This window comes from Ixodes scapularis, unplaced genomic scaffold, assembly GCF_016920785.2.
Source record: "Ixodes scapularis isolate PalLabHiFi unplaced genomic scaffold, ASM1692078v2 PGA_scaffold6__148_contigs__length_123643588, whole genome shotgun sequence".
Taxonomy (NCBI): Eukaryota; Metazoa; Arthropoda; class Arachnida; order Ixodida; family Ixodidae; genus Ixodes; species Ixodes scapularis.
In genome coordinates this window covers 111,494,006-111,511,558 of record NW_024609881.1, presented here as the reverse complement: position 1 = coordinate 111,511,558, position 17,553 = coordinate 111,494,006, and the positions used below count along the sequence as shown (strand labels likewise).

At 42.8% G+C, this 17,553-nt stretch overlaps 1 pseudogene; it reads left to right on the top strand.

Annotated features, from left to right (window-relative positions):
- Positions 1-6,877: 6,877 nt before the first annotated feature.
- LOC115318448 lies at positions 6,878-8,621 on the top strand (annotated as a pseudogene).
- The last annotated feature ends 8,932 nt before the right edge of the window (positions 8,622-17,553 follow it).

Below are 17,553 nucleotides of genomic sequence, written 5' to 3'. Positions count from 1 at the left end.
GTGGTAATGATGAAGTGGAGCGAACGGAATAAGAGGGAAGAAAAACTGAAGGTCGGTTATGGGCGGCGCCCATGCGCAGCTGCTGCAAAGCGTCTATAAAAAAAGATATATTTTTCTTGCGCCGCGTTTTCTTCACACCCTTCTTTTAGCCAGAATACATTCCGTTAGAGGTATTTGCCTTGGTTTTGAGTTTGAAGCATCTAAATATGCTAAAAAAAAAGAGCAAATTGCCCATGGTGGGTTTTGACGATTGTCGTGTGTGGCATTTTTGAACCACTCTCAATCTTAAAGTATTCAAAAGAAAGCTTCTATATATATATATATTCTTTTTTTTTTTTTTTTGTGATATAATGCAAGTCGGTAAAACATTCCAACTACTATTTATTTTTCGTCGATCCAATATTTGTAAAAATCCCCCAACATGCCTCCGCGAACATCTGTGGCCTAAACAGCGGATTTTTTTTTTTTTTTAAATCGACTATGTTTAGTTTTGTTTTTAAAATAATACCACGTTTAGAATTTTTCATTGCCTTCCACATTATGTAAAGTTTGTGTCTTAATCTCGTACCAGTACTGAGAAATAAATTAGGAAACAGAAGGTTTTCACTTTTCGTTCACTTTCAACACGCTGCATAATTTTTTTTTTTTTTTTTTTTGCGTTGCAATGCGTTTTTTTTTTTTTACACTTTCTTTTTTACCCAGAATACATGCCGATAGAGTATATTGCTTTGGTTTTGAGTTTTTAAGCCTCGAAATATGCTTAAAAATGATTCTGTTCTGTTATCAACATGAATTTCACATGAAAAATATCAAATTTCGCATTTAAAAATCTAGGTTTTTAATAGGAAGTGTTATTTTACTGTAATGTTTTACAATATTATACTTTAATATTTCTAACGTAGTATAGATTATGTAGCGCATAGGTTTTAGGCTTGAGGCCTTTCCAATCATGGCACCGGCGGAAATTGTCTGAAAACCCGCCTTCGGCAGTTGCGATTTTATAATGTTTAGACGTTTGGAATCGCAAACTTGTTATTATACGCCGTACGACAGTAATGTCTTTTATATGAGTATTTATTCAACGCCCTTTAAATTATTATAATAAAGAATAAAATATACAGCTATAACCCATAAACCCACCATCTGCGTTTTTTTAGCATATTTAGAGGCTTTAAAACTAAAAACTAGTGCATATAGCTCTAACGGAATGTATAGTGGCTAAAAGAAGCATGTGAATAAAACGCGACGAGAGAAATTTTTTTTTTATATACATATACAGCTTACTGAATTGAACGAAAAGTGAAAACCCTGTTTCATAATTTATTTCTCAGTACTCGTACACGATAAAAACAAACTTTGCTTAATTTGGGAGGTAATGAAAGGTTCTACACGTGGTATTATTTTAAAAGCGATACTAAACATAGTCGACTCAAAAACAAATCCGTAATTTAGCTCACAGCTTTTCGCGAAGGCATGTTTGGGGATGTTTACAAAGATTGGAGTGACGAATAATAAATAGGAGTTAAAATGTGTTCTTACCTACTTGCATATATATCACACCAAAAAAATATAGGCGCTTTCTTTTGAATATTTTGAGATTGAGAGTGATTCAAAGACGCCACACACGAGAATCGTCAAAACCTGTCGTTCTTTCCCGCTTCTTTGAGATTTATTTTCTCACAAACTGAACACTTGAGGACGTTAAAATAAAAAGGATTGTTCTTCTTGGAACATGCGCCACGAGATATAAAAAAATTGAAGCAAAATAAAAAATACGACTGCGCCTCGTTGCGCGAGTTCAAATGAAACCGCCCATATATATATATATCTGCCACCTAAAAATATGCATCGTCACGACGCTCGTGACGGTTAGTTCCGAAACATCTGGGGCCCTAAACTCGTCAAACACAAAGTTGGGGCCGAAGTTGATGGAGCGAATCGATTGGACAATCACGACGATGACTTGGCACTTTTGTCGCCAATGTACAATCGGCGTGCTCCGCGAACTTTCGGCTCCGACTTTGTGTTTGACGAGTTAGGGCCCCTGGGCGGAAACTAAATGTTTGAAGTTACGTCATTTATTTTAGAAAAAAAAAAAAAAAAAACTTTTTTTTTTTTTTGGGTGGGGGGGGGGGGGGGGGGGGTACACGCTGTATTTTATTGCTTCATGAATCATAAGAAGCATTAAAAAGAAAACACATCCAGCGATAGACACACCCGCGCGCCAAACCGGCCCAGGGAGTGGGACAGTTTTGCGCGGGCGTTGGTATCGAGCAGCGTTCGCGTCTTTGAATCGGGTGGTGGTAGGGCCCGCATGCCAAGTGACGGCGCGGGCGAGCGCCGCCGGAATGATCGAACACGACCCACTTCGTGGCCATACCATGTCGTGGGGGCACAACGCGTATCCTCGCTATTTGCGGAAGCTGCGTCGAGACTGCGCAGTTCTCTTTTCGAGAACTTTGAGCAGCGAAAAATCCCATGCCGCCATTCATGGGAGATTGTGCAGTCGACTTCTACTGTTTATAGCAAGAAACGTTTTATTCGCGTTCAGTGTACACTGGGGCAGTCCGGAAAATAACAGGGTGCTTGTAGTAGCGTCGGAACAAATAGACAAGGGGGGGGGGGGGGGGGGGGGGGGGGGAAAGGGGGCAACACATTCACCGCGGTCAGGTATTTCATACATTTCTATACTTTTGTTTCATTAATTAAGTTGAATTAACCTGCGACTGGGGTAGAGAAGAAACATCAAAACGTAGAAGCGACAGAAAAGAGACAGGACGACGTCTCAAACTCAGCTAACTCGTTTATTTAGTCCACCTCCTTATATAGTCTCAAACTCTAGGTCATCTCCACGCGCCACAGTCTTCATCACACAATGTAAGAATGTGGACAACCTCACAGGACGACGCGATAAGGCAACATCCATCCACCTTCAAACTTGAACAAAAGGATCTCTTCCCCTTTTATTCTAAACGGGCCCTACGACGATAATGCAACTAAATGCAAAGCTGCAAGCGAGCGGGACAAGAATGACGAAAATTATCCCAGGAGAAGGGGAACAAGAGGGTCAAAGGACAAACACAAATCTTCAAACACATTTAGGGGACTGGTGGCAGCTGATAAAACCCGTTTGATGTACTGACGTCTAACCCCTGGTTAGCTCAGTTGGTAGAGCGCTCCACTGGAGATGGAGATCTCGAGGTCCCTGGTTCGGTACCAGGACCAGGCGTATTTTTTCGGTCGCGCATCAGTAACTTAAATGTGGTTGGAGATTTGTGTTTGTCATTTTTCCCCCTTGTTTAAACACAGTTCCTACTTTTGATTATAAAAAAAAGGCACTCTCCTCATACTACAAAAAAAAAAAAAAGAAAAAAACTCCGATGCAATATTTGGGCAAACATACGTAAAAGAAGGTGTGTTTTACAGCTCTTTTGGACAATCATAAGCAGGGTCGCACTTCAAACAACCCAAGACTCACAAAAAAAAAATTACACTTTTAAAAAGCTTTTTTAATTGTTTCCAAGCTGTAGCGAAGGCTGACTTATACAGTTGTCTAGAGATTTTATCCGCACGGTCTCTCTTACTACTCTCTTTACATCTTTCCTCTTTTTGTGTACGACTTCAGTCTCCGACCAGAGCGCCGTGCAGTTGTTACATTCATGAATGAGTTTTGCGATTTCCAAGTTTTGTGCATTGTTCTTCACATTTCTTTTATGTTCGTTTAATTTGTCATTGATGCGGCGTGGCGTCTGTCCTACATACTTAAATCCACACTCCAATGGTATTTCATACACAACACCAGTCTTGCAACATACCGATTTTTCCCGATGGGCCTTTTGGCACTCACTCACAGCTGTTGGAAATGGCGTCAGTTTACTTAACCTAGAATGTGAACTAAAGAACATGTCCACTCCAAACTGCCTCGCACATTCCCTGCTTGTGATTGTCCAAAGAAACTGTAAAACACACTTTTGTTTTTATTGACGTGTGTTTGCCCAAATATTATTTGTGTGTGTTTTTTTTATTTTTTTTGTAGTATATGGAGAGGGCGTTTTCTGAATTAGAAGTAGGAACTGTGTTTAAAATAGAAGGGGAAGAGGTTCTTTTGTTCAAGTTTGAAGGTGGATGGATGTTGCCTTATCGCATTGACCTGTAAGGTTGTCACCGTTCTTGCATTGTGTGATGAAAACTGTGGCACTTGGACTGTATAGACTTCGTCCTTTTGTGTTGGTGGAGATGACCTTGAGTTTGAGACTATATAAGCAGGTGGATTAAATAAATGAGTTAGCTAAGTTTGAGACATTGTTCTGTCTCTTTTCTGTCCCTTCTATGTTTTGATGTTTCTTCTTTACCCCAGTCACAGGTTAATTGAATATGGTTAATATTAACCAGCTCACTGCACTCTTACGATATTTTCTTCATTTCATTGCAAGTGTAGAGCAGAGTTGAAGGCTGAAAACTACAGAGACATACTAAAAGCGCAAGCCACAGGGCATCGAGTGCACTTAAGCAGTTAAGCTAATTCTAAAAAGTGCCACGCCAAGACCATAGATGGATTCTAGTGTAATGGCTGCACCATTATAACGGGCAGTACATCGCACCACCCAATGTCACTGGATCCTGGGAAAGTAGAGCCAAGCTCCTCATATGGTCATCATTTTGGTTCATGGATTAAGTATTTTCTCTTTAACCTCTTCATGCATACTGATCCGATATAAATTCACTGGCGACGGGTAGATCTATAGAAACATTCCTTATATAGCAAGATCTTGTTATCCACACACCAGCGAAACAAATGCACATCTGCGCACCACCATTGCACGCGGCGGCGGTGCTTGGCAACATTCAAAAATAATTTTCCTGCCTTTCGATGCGCAAACACAACAGCACCATTGCAAGAGATCTGTGGAGATAAGCACGATTGATGAGTGGATTGCACGCACAGCACCAAAGACGCCTATACTGGCGAGGAATGCTTTCAGTACGATGATGCATCATAGCAAACTTGGTGCAACCGATTCAGACCGACTTTTCTGAGGCTTCAAATAAACCGAAATGGCGATTGTCATGGCAACCGAGAGCATTGAGCAAATCGCAATGCAGAGTTTGGTTGTCTGTATGTTAGTATCTGGTTGTGTATGGCTACCAGGCATGGAAGGCAATGGCACTACTTTCCCAAGATCCAGTGGCTTTAGCACCACCTAGCCTATGAACCAAAAATATGATTCCTCCCCTTGCCCTTTCAAGCCCATTTGCTGCGCTTTGATGCACTGCACTTTTGATGCTGTTTGATTCATTCCATTGGCTGCAACCTCACCTTGAGGGATACGGAGTATGGCAAACAATCAAGGTAGGAAAAGCCTGCATTCTCTGAACACTTCCGTCGCACCCGACTGCCGCAACGCAGATTTCTGAGGGGCTAACCCTGAATTTTTCTTACTCAAAGGAAAACAGAATATTTGCCATAAGTGCAATTTCAAAGAAGGGCGTAAAGGGTTCAGGGTGCACGAGCGCGTCATCGCAATTTGCTGGGCACTTGTGTTCTGCTAGTGGTCGCACCTGTTTCTCGTCCTTGTGATATGAATCCAACTTCCAGTGATATGAATCCAACTTGCGGTAACGCGTCACAAGTAACGGCGTTACTGGTAACGCATTACTTTTTTTGGTAACACAGTAACATACCTGTTACTTTTTCAAATAAGCAATGAGTAACATACTTACATTACCTATTTTGATTAATGTGTAACGTAATTACGTCACTTCCTAAAGCCTCACGAAAGCCATTCGCAAGCAGCTGTTGTCACGTGTAGGATGCACCTTCATCGCCTTCAAGTGCACCTTCATCGCCTTGGCCAGGACTCAACAAATATTTAAAACTGACAGAAACCAAAGATGACAATTTAATCTTTAAGTGCCTTTTGTGTCAGCCAGAGCTGAAAATCTTAAGTTCTGCCAAGTCCTTAAGCTCCAACCTGAAGAAGCATGTAAAGGCAACCTAAATGTTTGTTGCTTGCTCTTTAGATTTCTAATTTAATTCCACTTTGTGCATTAAGTGGGTCCTCAGATGTTATCAATCCAGCTTTGACGGAGTGTAATTTCATGTCAGAAAGCATATCGCCATATTTTTAATCAGTAATCTGCCTTTTTTGCGCAGAAGCAACACAAACTAAGCTGGCTGCATTTAAGGTCCTTTCAACAAAAAAAAAGGGAATCAGTCAAGCGTACAAAAGCCCTGGAGCGAATTCCACACAGCCAACAAAGCAAGCCAAGGTCGATGCCTTAATCCACCATCAGTCCGTGCCACAGGTGAGCTTGACTGACTGGTTGAAGATTTTGTTATCAATGCCACGCAGCCTTTTTGGGTGGTGGAGGAGTCTTCATTTGTGAGGTTGCGCTCAACTTTCAAACGCTCCACTTAGTGGCAGTCACTGCAGATTGCTGGACTTGTTTTCACAGGCACTTTTCTTAGCTCAACATTCATTTACAACCATACGAGTGACGGTTGGCCTATTTGCACTTCTGCCATTTTACTCAAAGACATATGAGTCTGTTGATAGCTACTATGTTTGCTTCCCAAAGTTTAGTTGTTTTTTTACTTTTTCGTGTGTGTATGGTGTTTTTCAAATATCTAAATTTACGTGCAATTTGCTTTGCCATTATGTACAAAGCCATACTTTTCTTAATATTGATTTCCCTAGCGCAAGCACTTCATTGTCAAGAAAAACGGGTATCATTTTTAGTGTGGCTAACCTTGATCATTATCATACTTTGTAGTTTGCTGGCAAAATAACTTTCCAGGTGTTACCTTGGTGTAACAGTTCTTTGGCTGAACCCGACGACTTTAAAAAGAAAGGTCACTGCCTTGGTTTGTTGCCGTATGCACGAAAGCGTAACTTTTGAGAGGCTTGCCACCACTCTAGAGGAGATATTCAACGAGTTCGACCTTCTGGGCAAGATTACGAAAGTTATCACGGACAGCGGGTCGAATTTCGTGAAAGCATTTCGGTGAGTCTCTGTTACATTTTTAAAAATGTTATTCCTTAGTACACACGTCTATATATTGTTGCGCCTGCACAGGATCTACGGTGAGGAGGAAGCCAACGATGCAGACGAGGAAAATTGTCAGCCTGTGCGTTTATGTTCGCTGATTGACAGCGTCGAAGAAGGAAGGCACCGCTTGCCACCACACCACCGGTGCTCTGCATACACCTTAAACCTCATCGCTACCGTTGAAGTGGCTCGTGCAGAGACTGTTGATCAAGAATGCTCCGAATCAATCAAAGTGTGTTCACCAAGTGCCAAAAACGCTGGAATAAGCAGGGTCAGTCCGCACAAGCAGCTGATCTGATCAAGGCCCACTGCGGAATCTACGTACCTCGGCCAAATGTTACAAGGTCGAACTCTAATTTCAAGGCCATGGAGTCTGACAACACGTTTCTAGGAAAGGGAACAGACCTAGACGGCCTCTTCTGCAAGCTAGGAATTCCTAGGCTGCTGGCCACCTCACAAGCCCAACATCATCAGGAAGTATTGCAGAGTACATCAAATTTAGGTAGTTTTTTTTACTTTCTTGCTACAATATCCATTGTTTCATTACAGGTCATCAAACCTGTCTGCTGCGCCCTGAATGTCCTGCAAGGTGACAACCGCATTCATTGTGGCTACCTGCTTCAGGCGCTGGACGTTCTCATCAATAAGATTGAGTATGAGCAGATGGCTGGATTGTACTACTGCGGACCTCTAGCTGTCTTTCTTGGCCGGAATTCACAAGAGGTAAGTTGCGACATGTATAAAGTGCATGAATCGCTTTAGAGAACTAATGTCGATCGGGAGAGCCAAGAGGGTAAAACCGTCGGTTGAACGGTTTTATGATCAATGTTTCTCACGCAGAGTACGTTTTAAAACTTAGGTCTGCGAATTCCGTCGTAGGTGATCAATCAGACGACTTGCTTTCTTTAATCAGTGGTGTTTATTACCACCGTACGCAAAGAACTCAGCCGATACGATACTTGTCTTTTTTTGCCATGCTCCTCTTGGGCACAAGGAGTCCCGCGCGCCTACGAACTTCGCTCCTTTAAATGAAGTACAACAGTTATTTTTTGCTGGTATAATATAGGTTTCGCTGCTGCAGGTTCGACAAAGTGGTGAATCAGAAGGACCTGCTACTTTCTGCTGCACAGCTTCCAAGATTAAAGGTGTTGTGGGTTTCGGATGAAGACAAGCGAAATACGACCATCAAGAGCGAGCTGACAGTCTCTTTGCGGCTTGTCGAGAGCCCCGCTTCCCCACTAAAAGCGAACGCAGCAGAAGAGGGAGATTTCCTTGCAAACACGTTCGGAAATGGCCGCACCTCCGTGTCTGGGGATGATGAGCTTTCGCGATACCTTCTGGTGCCGCACAACTTTGCATTGACGGAGCTAAATAACACCTTCCCTCTAAAGCACAGGCTGTTTCTCAAAGTAAATGTGGCAGTACCATCGAGCGCATCCGTTGAACGCCTATTTAGCGTAGGCGCAGACGTGTTTACCAAGAAGCGAGGTGGAATGTGAGATGCCAACTTCGAAATTCAGCTGTTGCTGAAGTACCACAGTGGAGTGTGCTTGGGGTGGTGGGGAAACTAGTTCACAGAAACTATCTCTACTTCTACACGTTGTGAATAAAATATATTCAAAGTTTCAATCTTGGGCCGTCTTGATTTCTGTGCTAATGAGGGAGGCCGGTTCTCCTGTTAAGAGGGCGCGGTACCTCTATTTATTCGTCCGTTTCAGCCACCAGATGGCGCGCGGCTCGAAACGTGGTTGAACGCGCAACTTCTAGATGGCGCCAGTATCGAGGTGTGAAAAGGCCCGCGTTATCCGCTGCGTGAAATAGATCCCGAAATGTGCCGTGTTCTCCCGGCGGAGGAAGTTTTCCCTCCCTCGCGCGCGCTTGGTATGTATGCGCGGTGGCCGAGTCCGGCCTCTGCGCTGTGTGATGCAGTGGGTGGCGCTCGTTTCTGTTCGGAGGTAGGAATAAAAATGCCGGTCCCCTTTTTTACGACGCTCGTTTCTATAGCTTGTTTTTCTTTTTTTATCTCAAGTGACCTACAGTACCGCCTGTTCGAAATCGTCCTTTGCGGTGAGCGATTAAGAGTCAGGTTAGCATTTTATTTGGGTCAGCACTACACGTTCAATGGAGACCTCGGGCGGCGAAGTAAATATGCATTGCTCCCCAAAGTGTGTCCAAGGTGCGCAATGACAATTGGAAACGGTATTGAAGGCGCGCGACCGTCGGCTGGTAAAATACGTGCGTTAGATTCACTTATTCAGTCTAATCATTTTTGCCAACGTCTTTTATCTGTTTCGACAAATGACATGGTCGAGTCTATTGATAACCTTAGCTAGATTGGACATACGGAGTGTCCGGGCTTTAAATAAATTTGCTTCGTTTATGTGAATGAATAACTGTTTTCTCTTTTCCGTGCTCGGTGCTATGCAAAAATCGCTGAGATGTTATGGTAGCTCAGTGTGGCGGCGTTTTGCACGCTGACTCGCTATTGCATTCGCTGTGCACAATATGTGCTCAGATGGAATGTGCCAAATCGTATTTCCGATCGATATGATAGATTTACTTTGCTACAGTGTTAATTATATTTTCCTGATTTAAACTGGTTCGTCCCTGATCTGAGCCTAAGTTCAAATTCGAAGGGCAGACTTAGCGTCGTAACAGCCGTAATGCGCAGAAAGAAATTAGTACCATGAAAGAAAAACAAAAGGATACAAAATGGCTCGGTGTTATAGAAGTAATGAGTGTGCAAAGGATGCCATCGTACGTGTTTTTTTTCTTTGTGTTTTTTTTAACTCTCCGCATCGCTAGGAAACGCTCAAAGTACCAGCAAAGACAGCGAGCTGGCGTGAAATTTCCATCGAGCGGAAAACAAGTGTCATTTTTATTTCATCATGCGCTTTCATTTTGATATGGCTCAAAATGGGCGCGAAATAGTAACAGGTACGGCAACAAAATTTAGGTGTTAGGTCTGGAGCACCGCCATACTCAGCCGTGTTGGGGGCATCTCTCGCGAGTCAATTCGGCAAAGGTATTGCGCGTCGAACTGTACGTGAGAGTTATCCATTTCAGCGAAACCTTGATTTCGCAAAACTATTGTGGCTCGAGTCGTGGCTTCCAGTACTTGGAAGCCACGAGCGAGAAATAAATGACAGTTGATTTTGAAGGACAATCGCGGCGTGGAAACCCATAAAAGAGAGTTCCAATAAGACGAGAGCTTTCCCTTCTCTTCAAGTGCGTGGGTTACGCTCTCAATCCTGCACCTGTGGTAACACTGCAGGCTCCTAAAATCGCTTCGAAAACGTTCCTGATCGCAACAACTTTTTTTTTTTTTGTCGAGGCGCTATTTTTTTTTTTGTCTACCTTGATACCCCTACAGCGCAAAAACTACCATAAACTAAAAAAAAAAAAAATAGTGGGCATACAACGACAACGCACCCACTGGGACCCGAGTCAAGGCAAGAACAACTAACTACTAAAAGGGGAAAAAAATCATGTTCGCATACGCAGACAGAACGCCTCCATCGAAAGAAATGAATCATGCGCTTGTTCTGCCAGTCTCGTTGTGCGTCTGTCAAAAGCCACAAAGGAAAAAGACAATCAGCGCCTACACCACTCCCCTTTCCCTACCACCCCTAAAAAGAAGAAAAAAAAGGTTTCTTGGGCGCGCGCGCGGTCGCCCAAGCGATGACCTTGGATGGGTATGCGATTGTAGTACGTTTGTCCCCCGGTTGTGCCCCTGTCTCAAATGCCACGGTCCGTTTCTCCCAAGTGCCCGTCTTATCTTCCCGAGTATCAACTCCGCAGTGATTCTGAACCATTCCAATGCTTTCCAACGTTGCAAAACTGTTAGACGAATATTTGCACAGAAGTATACACTGTTCGCAGAACTATCTACGGCGCTAAAATTCAAAAGCGCCGTGTTGGATTCGGGAACTCGTGTAGGTTTAACTCATTGTTGGAACATTCTTATTCGCTCGATGAACTCCACAAAACGTGTAAATATTAGAATGAACTTTCCAGAGAACGATAGTTGTTGTCGGGGTTCCAGGCGACCGGACAGGTCGCAATTATTGGCTGATTAAAAATTTTATTTCATAATCACAATCGTATCATCAAGGGCACGCCATTTCCTCATCACTTCTTCTACGAAAAGAGTTGCTGTATTCGTAGCACACACATACGGAAACGGTTGAGACTGTGCCCAAATAATATCTTCTTTTGGCAGGTACTGCGCAGCGATTACACACAATGCCTCTAACATAAACATGCTGCTCCACATGTCTATTCACAAGATGCAATACATCGTTCTCCCAACTTTGTTGAAATGGGCATGAAAGCGCGTAACCGTCACTTTTTTGAAGTTCTACTTAGAGGTGAAGTGTTTACCGTAAGAAGTCGTTAATTATTTATTTTTTTCCATTCCACTACAAAGCTCGATTCGCTTAAATTTTTGTTTTTATATCGTCTCTACAGCGCTTTTACGTCGGTACTTTCGTGCTAGAGGACATCACATAATGTGCGAAAAAAAAACAACAAAAAAACGGTAGGATCGATGCTGCATAGCCTTTTTTTTTTTTGTGGACATCAAGAAAAAAAAAATATAGTAGTTGTCTTCACTTCGCACTGCATGTTTTAGCACGGAAGTTCCTATTTGGTTATGATGTCTTTATTTTCTTAAAAATTGTATACAGTAATTTAAATTACCGAATTACAAGAACGTCGAAATTGTATAATTGCTTTTCGTTGGGACGCCATGACAACAGCGACACTCGTGTTCCCTCGTGGTTTTCGCCAGCATTTCTACGATGAATTGCCAGGATCGCGAGATGCAACAGCGTGACACTCCGTCTTCTGTGACGTCATTTGTTGCACTTCGGGACCACTTTTGATGTATAGCCAGCATAAGACGCTAAACACACCAGTCGGAGATGCGCTGCAGGTGCCATAGTACTGCTCCTAAAAGTAGCTGTCACGTGCTTTGCTCCGCGACTGTGATCCCCTCACAGCAGCTCTGACTGAGGGTTGCCAAATTACGGTGAAACGGAGTATAGACAAAACAGACCGTAAACGAGCTGCCAGCATACGATAATCACACTCCAACAAAAAGGATTAGTTTCTTCCCAAGCTGGACGACATTTACCGGGCATCTTTAGAGCTGCGAAGCTCAAAATCACGCGTACTCATAAGATTTTTTTTTTCTCGCGTGTTTGTGATTTTTATGATGTCCTGCAAGCAAGAAAAAAATATACATGGTGAAGTCACTCCGAGGGGGTACCGATAACTGCGAGCCACGAACATGAAGGATTCGCTAACATCCGTCAGGAGTGTGAACGGTAAATTGTCACTCAAACATATTCTCACAAGCTGCAAATATTTATTTGGCTTAGCAAGTAGAATACTAGTATACTAACGACATGTGATTATTGTACACAAGATACCATTTCCCTTGTCTGAACGTTGCGCTACGGGCCGCGGCTAGCCGTGCCCTCGATAGACTACGGAGCTGCGTTGTGTCGTCTGCTACTGTACCGCCAACAGGAGAGCGATAGCTCTGTGTGCTCCACAGATGCGTGTTGCGGTATAACTCTGTACGTCTGTCCTAGAGGAAGACAAAAAGATAGGCTCTGTGACCCCCCTCCTAAGCTAACAAAAACAAACAGAAGTATACTCGTTTGGACTGAAAGGTTTACAAAATTGTGACCAGACATTGGAAAAGCATATGTCACAGAACTTGGTTTACGAAATGGCATCATTGTTTCGAGCAAGAAATCACCTGCTCACCACTGGGACGATGAAATCATCACTATTTATTGCGTCAGGTATATTTGCGCTCATGAAGAAAAATCTGAACACATCCTTCTCCGAAAGTCCTGTGTCGAATAATAAACGCTTTTTTAAACATCTATGCACAAATAACTCTTTTTTTTTCTACACTTGTATATACACGTTAATTAAACGACGTCAAACCGCATTTTTGATTAGATCTTGATGTCTACACCAACTACATTCATATTTTTTAGGGCTTTATTGAACGATTACTTTAACTATAGTTAATGGAACACGATGACTCGATTTCAACAAAAACCTCAACGTGCGAAGCTTCCACAGACGGTCGCTTGCGAGTATTCTCAATGTGAGACTTCAGAAGCTTTCGCTTGCCATAGGGAGCTTGCTTTCGACTACAGCACTGCACGGGCCCGGAAAGCGCGGAGCGCGCTGCTGTGGGGAGAGGTTGACTTACAAGATGACGTGTTACGTGGTCACGTAAGATGGCGTCATTTCGTGCAGCGTAATCACGTAAGATGACGTCATTTTGTGTAACGAGATCATGTAAGATGACGTGTTTGTGTCACGTGATCACGTAAGATGACGTCAGTTCGTATGAACTGACGTCATCTACGACAACGCCAACAACATTAGTGCCGTCCGGAACCATTGACCTTAGAAACGCGCCTCTTCGCTTGAAGAGCTGATATGCGTTGATTGTTATTTGTTTATTTTGCCTACTACAGACCATTCAAAAACCCGCCTTCTGGGTGCCACCAACTTCGTCTACTGGGCTGTGAAGCGCGTTCGAGCGTGCGCAATACCTCTCTAGGCCGAAAGATTGTACACTGAGTATGCGTTCACAGCTCAATGACTTAGGCATTTTTCGTCAGGATAGATGCTCCCACGAGAAGAGCGTAATGGATATGTGAATAGAATTGGAAATTTGAAATGTTCTTGTCCAATCGCATTTTTCTTTGGTTATCAACGCTTTTTAGCGTCATCACAAGACGTTCAACCCATAATACACCGGTGATTAAAAAATAAGCACCGAAAAACATGCACCGATTTTCGCTCAAAAATAAACACCGGAAAAAACATACCCTAATTATTACCCATGTCACCTTTTTGGGCAATATGTGAATTTTCAGAATAACAGCGAGCTATCACCCTCCCCTAGGTATACCCTGACTACAGAGCTGGCGACCCGTTTTTCCCCGCGTTAGATTGCGGTGACCACGAACCGTACGGAGGTCACAGGACGTCCGTGAAAAATAAAAAGGAGGCAAACAACGATCTACTCTGTGCACGCTTCATCCCCGATTTCCACGACCCCAAGGCCGAAGGACGTTTGTGTGAAGGATAACGATAAAATAAAACTCTGCGTCAAAAAAAAGCCCGTTTTTAAAAGAAAAAAAAAGTAGAAACAAGCACAACGCGTTGACGGACCGCGATGTTGTGGAACACCTCGCGGTCCGCTTGCCACAGGACGGTTGTCTTCGACCCATAGCTCCAAGGTGAATTTGCCACTTGCGAAAACACGGAGACCTACCTAGCGAGAACCAGGAAAGCAAGACACGCACACTGGCGCCTCGGCGTGCAGAATGAAACAGGATACGGGCGCGGAATGCGGCCGCGGAAGAACACCTCGCAGAGTGCCGATCCGGCCGATCTCCGAACGGACGATTTCGCATTTCGTGGACAGCGAGCGCCACCGCACGGGAGAGAGAGGTACCTTAAAAACGACAAAGACAAGCACCGACACCTTGGTTCTTTATATTTGCTGTAGTTACGGAACAAATCGACTTACATGAATAATTTGAATATTATTCGATTCCGTAATAAATTTAGAAGACATTAAACGCAATACTTCTTATGTTTGAATTTAGATAATTTTGTAAATTCGCTCCGAACGCAAGAGTGCCGAATTAGCCGATTTCGACCATTTTCATGATTTTTTAAAGAATATAATTAAATTTATGATGAAACATTTGTTGCGCTTAGTGTCTCGATAATGACTCAATGTCTTTAAAGCCGAAAGTTTCAAGAAGATCCGCGCAGCCGTTATTATGTGAGAATTTTTTTAATTTGGTGAAAAACCTCATGTATTCTCTATGGGGCTCTGAGGTGCGCCCCCTCTTAAGTTCCATCGTGTTATAAATCAGCTTCATATATACTTCCACGTCTTTTTTTTTTGGTGACTATTCAGGTGAAACCCTAGAAAAGAGAGGGTAAGTATCTTAAGTTTCCACATGGACATACTGTTTTTAGCTATGGCACTTACGCACACCTAAAACGTCGAAACAGCAAATGTTTTAGTTCATGAATAAAAAGTAACGCAAAAATAACGTGCGTTACTTTTTATCGGTAACGGTTACGCATTCCTTTTATTTTGAGGTAACGTAGGTTGGTAACGTGTTACTTTTATTTGCATTTTATTGAGTAACATATTTAGTTACTTTTTTCGGTAACACCTACAACACTGCCTTGAAGCATCTTTTGGAGCAGCCAAAAGTCTCTTTTAGAGCAGCAAAAAGCACTTTGAGAGCATAAGCAGCCCATATTTCATTTTCATTCATACCAGTGCGCATATCATCTTAAGATTTGTGTGCATGTCTACTTTGCCTTCCTGCTTTTGTGCAACCTTTTGATGGCATCAGCAGCATGCCAGGCTTGATTCCCTTGCTAGAACTTTAATTGCACCTAGAAGCACATGGCATGGCAACAAGATGCTGATTGATGATTGGCATTATGAATCGCTTTGCATGGTTAGGTGTAAAACCAAAGGTAAACAAGATATGATATTCCATTGAAATAATATTAAAATATATTATTTTGAGCACCCACATTTGTTTTCATTAATTTTTAATAAAACTGCAGCTTTTAATGTAGATAGAAGAGACAGCTTTTGTTATTTGATTATGCACATCAATGACATTTTATAAGCAGAACTTCATTATATGAAAGATCTGCATGTGAACAATAAAAATGCTTTCTCAAAAAAAAAAAAAAAAAAATCCTGCCAAACTTGTTTAGGTTATTTCCAGGCTTACATTTAATGCTCAAACTAATTTAGTTTCAATTTATTGCATTGACTGTGCCATCAAACAGATGGAGCCTATATAAAAGTAGTAACTAAACGAGAATTGACAGAAAAATGAACCTATAGAGTGTAAGTTTTCTCGAAATACTCAAGTATCCTTGATGAATCTCGAAGGGAAAAATATATCGTCAGAATATCGCAGACAATTATACACATATACTAGCTGCAGTAACTGTGTTCAAAAACTGTATGTAAGGTGCCACTCTGGAGGAGTGTTTTTCCCTTAGCAAGCGGGTGCACCGCAGCAAAGCAAGATTTGCAAAATTGCAACGCCTACTACGCAGTTGTCGCTTGACTGTAGGACACCACTGCGTGGCGAGAAGCGCACTCATCGATGCAATACTCGTTGTCACTAGTTGCCTGCAGTACAGGCAAAGGCAACGCCAGGTGACGGGAGAAAGGGCAAACACTAGGAAGGCTGAGGAGGAGGAGAGAAACATCCTCTCCTCTCTAACAATCCTAGTGCTCCCCCTTCCTCCCCTCACCCTCCACTGCCCTCCTCTCCCATCCCGCCTTCCTACTGCTCGCCCTTTCTTTCCACCTGGCGTTGCCTTCACCTGCACTGCACGCAACTAGTGACACGGAGTATAGCTATCCGGCCAGAACAGATGAGCCCGAGAAATATTGCGAAAATTCCGAATAGCGTCAGTGGTTGGCACAGAGATCAAATCGAGTAAGACGTCTTTCGAGCAGATAATCGAAAGTCTTGGAAACTCGCACCAGCCTGCCGTAACAATCCGGGCATGTCGCGGGGCCCGATTTACTATATTGTCGGCATTAATCAAGTGAAATTAGGTTTTGCGACAAGCACATTGGTGCAAATGGTGCAGCAATCCCATCCCTGAGCTCACGTTCAAGGAACTTTGCCTCGATAGCAGTCTTGTTTCTCAGACCTCGAGAAGTGGAGTGGTTCTTCATCCTCCATCTCACTAGGTGGGCACAAGCACAGTGCTTTATTTTGCTAGCTCGCAACCTCTAAGAGGCTCGTACTATTGAAGCTTCGCCTCCCGTGTGCGCTTGTTAAACTTCCAACAGGCTTCTACTGCGCGCACGAAGAAGTGTTAGCCAAGGTAGAAACGTCGAGATGGAGGCAGAGCATCTAGGGAATTCTTAAATCTGCTGCCAATTATAACTGCTTGCAGCATTGTAATAACTGCGTTTTGACACTTCACCTTCTTCAATTAGTTAGGTGTCTCACACCAACGCCTTGCCAATGCAGGACTCAAACATTTCAAGTCTGGGTGGAATATCATCTACTTTTCTTTCTATGTTCAAAAGTTCATATTTAAAAATTAGAATATCCACGCAAATGACCACCATGCACTATGTTAGGAGATATACAGAGAACAGATTTTTTCGTAGAAGCTGAACTTCCTTGGAGCTTTATTATAAAAAAAAAAAAGGAACACTTATAAAAGAACAAAATTGAGAACAAGATCCATTGAGGATGTCTCGTTAAGAAATAACACGTCGGTGGCCCCCTCACAAGTTGTTAACTTCTAAAACTACTACAGGGCCGATCTCGGCCAAGCGTCACAGAAACAGTAAAAGAGGATCTCCTTTGATGCCTTACTAAAACAAACTTTCACTAGAGAACAGACACGAAGGCACCAAATGCACAGCAAACACAACACAGT